Raw genomic sequence first — 6,000 nt, forward strand, 5'->3', positions numbered from 1 at the left:
AACTGAGATTCAGCCACGCCCGTTTCATTCCGGAGGCAGAGCCCAGGGGCTGGAGATGCATGTGTGACGGTCCTTCCCCACCCCTGCTCTGTGAGTTATCAGTCCAGGCGGGTGGAGGCTGGTAAAAAAACGCATTACTTCACTACAGGATAAGGATCGTAATGATGTGTGTGTATCAGGTGAGAAGTACAGAGGAGAAATGGGGGCTTTTGCTGGATCATCTGGGAACATGATTAGCGGGTTGGAAGCCAGAGGGTGGGTGTAGGGGACAAGGCCTGAGCCCCTGTAGCCCCCCAAACACAGCTAGACACACCTCCACCAACCCAGCAGCCCCCCGCAATTCCTGGGTCTGAGCACTACGGCCTCAGCTGGTTGGACAGTGGAGAGCTCCCGACTACAGGCCGCCAATGCGAGGCCAACAGCCGGCGAACGCAACAGCGCGAGAGCTACGCGGGAGCAGGTGCTCCTCGGGTGTGAACAGAAGATACCCAGAGGGTGATGGAAGGGTGGACGTGGACGTGGGCGTGGGAGGAGGCTGAGCTCAGCACCCCGGGCCGGGGGCAGGGGTGAAGCTGTGAGCAGCGGGAGCAGTGCAGAGAACCTTGACAAATAAACCCCTCCGCGACTCTGCTTCTGGTCCTGGCCAGCCCTGGGATCCTCACCTATGTTCCCACAGTCCGCCCAAGAGGTTCCCCTTGTCCCACGAGCATCCTCACCGTAAGCCCCTCTATCCCAGAGTCCCCAGAGCGGCTCTGCCCTAGTGACAACAGAAGGAGCCGACTACCACGAACCGGAGCTAGTTAGCCCAGGTCCCTCAGCGGCTCTGCAGGGCGCTGGGGGCCGCCGGCAGCCAAGGCCCCACTGAAGGCCATTTTGGATCCCGCTTGTTTTCTAGGTACTGGAGGGTAAGACGACACTTCCTGTGCAAGCCTCTAACCGCTTCCCTGTCCAGTCCCCCCAACCCTAACTCCTCTACCGTGAAGGCCTCCCTGCTCTCACCTTGTCCTAAGAGTCAGGTCCTCCCTGACACGGAGGCGCACAGTATTGCCCCAGATGAGCCCCTTGAGACAGCAACCCCCTCCACACTGTGTGTTTCCTACCAGACGCCACTCTGACTACATGGACCATCAGAGGCCTCTGGGGTGGGGGTGGGGGACGTCACTGCTGAGCATGTCGGAGGCAGAAGGAAGACACCAACCAAGCCTCCGGGGAGGGGGCCCGGCGCCCGGGGTTAAGCAGGCACAAACTTGTCTAAGACAAACACAGGACCTGGCAAAAGAGAACAGGTTCTTCCCTCCTGAACTGGGCAGCAGCGAACGTGAGCTGGGCAGTAAAACGTGGTGATAAAATAACAATTATTATGTAACCAAATTAACAATACTACCAGACTTTATACCTGCCAGACACTGTGCCCCGAGCTTTATCCATATTAGCTCAGTGTCTTCTTTTTTTTTTTTTTAAAGATTTTATTTATTTATTTGAGAGAGAGCGTATGAGAGGGAGGAGGGTGAGAGGGAGAAGCAGACTCCCTGCTGAGCAGGAAGCCCGATGCGGGACTCGATCCTGGGACTCCAGGATCATGACCTGAGCCGAAGGCAGTCGCTTAACCAACTGAGCCACCCAGGCGCCCGCTCAGTGTCTTCTTTTAACAGTCCTAGGAGGTGGGTCTATTATTGTCCCCATTTTCAAGATGAAGACACTGAGGTTCAGATGAGTGAATCCATTTCTGTGCTCAACCGCAGCACCAGGTACACAGACATGACGGGTGTGTGTGAGGAGACCCTTCAGGGAGCCCAGGGGAGGGGGGCTTGACTGGGAGGGGGCTGCCGCCTGGAGCAGGTGTGGAGAGCCCTCGGGCTGATCCCCCCTGGGCCAGGTTGGATGCCCTGACCCCCCCAGGGCCACCGGGTTTCGGTCTGGACGGGCCATGTCAGTGCTGCAGGCAGTAGCCCGTGTGCTGTAATCGAGGGCTCCTCACAGAGCACGGGGCTCCAGGGGAGGGGTGTCCCCGAATTGTTCTGAACTTGGAGCCTGGAAAGGACCGGATAGGTCCCTTGCTGTCCCCACCACCCCCAGCACAAGCTGCAGCCAGGAACCCAGGTGACCGAGTATGACGATCCTGGGAGGCCCTGACTCTCTTATCCCATCCAGGGAACAGCAGTTCTGGGCCTCTGAATTGCACTTGCACAACATTATCCTGAAGGGGGAAAAAAATGCTTCTTCCTCCTGGCTGGATGCCAGATTTGCACCTAGCTTTCAGTCACTCCCCAGCTCTGCACATACTGAGCCACACACCAGAGCCTGTGAAAAGGGCAGGCTTGGGACCACAATGCCAGGGTGAGTCCTCGTGGGAACCAGGGACGCGGGAGGTCCCAGCACGGCCATTTCTGAAGGTTTTAGAATGAAAGTGGGGGACTGGAGTGCCCAGCAGAGGTGCCTTTCTGGCTCATTCATCCCTTCAACTCTTGAACCCTGAGCACGCTAGTGTGCCACGTCCAGTGCTGGGTGCCGGGGACACAGGACTCATGTCGGAGGCATCCTGACCTTGGGAGTGGTTTGGAGCTGTCTACCCCGTGACCTCTCTCCAACCCCATCTCCACCCCATGACCTCTCTCCAACCCAGGCCTGGGGTTCCGCTGGGCCAGCCCCAGCCCTCCTCCCTCCTGCCTCTTCACCCTGTCCCCAGGCACCACAGCCTGAGCTCATCAGTGATGACGTCAGAGACGTCACACCCAAGGCCTTGGCCAGCTTGAGATCCGAGGGGCTTCAGGTTCTTGCCTTCCCCTCCCTGTCTCTCTAGCATGACTCAGGCAGGGACAGGCCCCAGGCTGTGGTCAGGCTCTCCATTTTGATGCAACCGCTTTCTTCACTCAAACCGCAGGCCCCGCCGGGTGGCCCCCCTCGCCTGCCCCTCAGCCCTCTGACGTCTGTCTGCCCAGATGCCGGGCAGACAGAGATCCTCACCTCTGCTGAGGTCAAGGCCAGTCTTCTGTTCTGTCCCGGCTCCGGCTGCTCAGGGGGAGGGGACCAGGGAGGAGGCTGGTGCTGTTGCCCAGAGGAGAGGTGATGGGGCCTGAGAAAAACTGCAACAGAGAACCAGCAGGCCTCGGGGGGCGGGCTGGCTGTCTGGTTTAGAGACACAGGAAGTGTGAAAACAAGAACGGCAGGAGCAGTCGGAATAGTGGTTACCTCTGGGCAGAGGGGGGGTAGGACATGAGGGAACTTCTTGGGTGCTGAGAAATTTCTGTCTCCATTTGGGTAGATTTCATTAAAAAAGAAGGAGGAGGAGGAGGAAAAGAAGAAGAAGAAGAAGAGGAGGAGGAAGAAGAGAAGAAGAAGAAGAGGAGGAAGAAAGAAAGAAAATCCCAATGGCCCAGATCTGCCTCGAATAGCTGAGTAGGTAGGGGTGCAATTTACTGCGGTGGGAGGGAAGACTGGAAGAAACGCTGACTTGGAAGAAAAGATCAGCATCCTGTTCTCAGTTTAACCAATCTCTGGACATGTAAATTGTTCCCAGCGCATATTCCCCAGGATAAACAATGCCAAGACGAGCGTCTGTGTGCATGCAGATGAATTTTCCTACAAGTAGAATTTCTGGATCAGAGCGTGTCCTAAAGACTTTGGCTTCCCATTGCCAACAAGGTTGTCTCTATTGGCAGGACTGCCAGTGTTCATTCATGGGTTCGTCCATTCCTTCCGTGAGTGCCAACTCTGTGCCAGGCCCTGTCCCGGGTCCTGGAGACACGGTGGCAAAGGAGACAGGGAGCTAGGGAGATGGCTGCCACGCCCTGCCTGGAACGCCCGGTCTGGGATGGAGAGCAGGGTAGGAAGAGGGGCCCTCTTGCTCAGCGGGATCCACTCAATCCTGAAGGGGTGCACACATTGAAAATGCTTGCCCACAACCTTGGCCTGAAACCAGTGATCACCTGTTTGTAGCGGCTTTTCTTCTAGAGCCAGAGACAGCCAGAGCCGGAGGAGCTCTGGGGGGGGGAGGGGTACTGCAGAGAGCACGGAACGTGCAAAGGTACGGAGGGGTACGGAGCAGGGAAGCAGGGCCAGGCAAGAGGTCTGAACTTCATCCCCAGAGCAATGGGAACCAGGAGGGGATTGCATTAGGGGAAGGGCTGGTAGGGATGGGGGTGGGGGGAGGAGTTGAAAGTCTGTTGAGTAAGTTCGATGCTATCTGGTCCACAGAATTTGCATTTAGGTCCTCCACACTTGCCACGAACTAACAGCAGCTTATACACAAAAGAAGTATGGCTTTTAGTCAGAAAAATTAATGCGATCTTAGGTTATATTGACAGAGGTTCACTATCAAGACGTGGAGAGATGGCCAAACTAGGGAGAGGTGGTCACATTTTTAAAAAAAGTTCCAGAACAATAGCTATAGTGTCCATCCCCCCGCCTCTTTTTTGTACAAACAACAGCAAATATCCACACATAGAAACAGCCATCCATTTGTAGAAGCAGAGAATAAGGTCTGGAAGTAGGGACAGCCAGCCAGTAACTGGGCATCTCTGGGGAGAAGGACCAGAAAGGTGGAGGACTGACCATCTCTCCTTAATTACACACTTCTGTATCGTGGGAGATTTTATTTATTTATATAGTTTTTAAGGATTTATTTATCTATTTGAGAGAGAAAGAGCACATGAGCATGTGGGGAGGGGCAGAGGGAGAGGGAGAGAGAGCCCCAAGCAGACTCCTCGCTGGGTGCAGAGCCCTACTTGGGGCTCGATACCGTGGCCCGGAGTTTAAAACCCAAGCCGAAACCAACTCAACCGACTGCACCACCCTGGCACTCCCAGATTGTGGGAGATTTTAATCAGGGGCTCATATTTCACACCATCCAGCCTTGCTTTAACTTCCCGTTTAGAGGAAATATGGGGGATGGAGGAATACATTCCATCACACCAAAAGGCAGCAAGGGACAAATCTAGGGGGTGGGGCTTTCCCTGGAACACCTGACTCCATCTCTCCAACAGGTCACTGTCACAAAAAGGGGGCACACTAGCTTAGAACCCTGAGGACATACAATCAGATGTCATGCACGCCCCGCTTGAATGCCAGTATGCACAAACCAGCTATGAAAAACAGGGTGGGGTTAACTGAGAAATCTTTTTTCTTTTTTTTTTTGTAAAGACTTTATTTATTTGAGAGAGAGAATGAGAGAGAGAGAGCATGAGAGGGGGGAGGGTCAGAGGGAGAAGCAGACTTCCCGCTGAGCAGGGAGCCCGATGTGGGACTCCATCCGGGACTCCAGGATCATGACCTGAGCCGAAGGCAGTCACTTAACCAACTGAGCCACCCAGGTGCCCTTAACTGGGAAATCTTAAATAAAATCTTGCTTTAAGTAAGATGAGAATTGTCTGAAATGGAAACATGGAAATCACTGGCAGATTAAAGCAGGTCATAAAACAGTGTATTTTGCTTGGTCCCCCACATGAAAGCACATCAGGATCATTAAGTCGGCCCCTCCAGGGAACAATGGACATTCTCCTATAAAGCTGCAGCACCTCCTCATCCAGTGATCCTGTCGTGTGGGGTCTCAGTCCGGAAAACAAAGCCCTAACCTGGGTAAGCACCTGCCTGGTGAAAGATCTGGAAGTCTAGTATTCGAACAGCTACGATGTCTGGGTGGTGGGGGTGTGACATTTTGGCTTATTTTTGCTTGTTTGTATTTTCTCATTTTCTTCAGGCACGTGTCCTGTTTCTGTGATTTAAAAAAAATATTTAAAAATATACGCGCACATTATGGTGCTTTTGATTTTATTATTTAAATGTCAAAGGAAGCACAAGTGGCAGCCTAAGGCTCCCCACCTCCATGGTTAGACCTTCTTTCCGTTGTTCAGGCTCTTTCAAAAAACCTATGTGAGGTCTCAGGTGGAGGAGAGACGCCCCCCCGCCCCCCAAACCCCAGGAAACCGCGCAGGGAGCCAGGGCCCAAGCCTTGCGCCCTGGAACCGCGCACCCCGGATCCGCACGCCCTGGGGTCCTGCGTCT

The sequence above is a fragment of the Phoca vitulina genome, unplaced genomic scaffold (assembly GCF_004348235.1).
Source record: "Phoca vitulina isolate PV1807 unplaced genomic scaffold, GSC_HSeal_1.0 scaffold21, whole genome shotgun sequence".
NCBI lineage: Eukaryota > Metazoa > Chordata > Mammalia > Carnivora > Phocidae > Phoca > Phoca vitulina.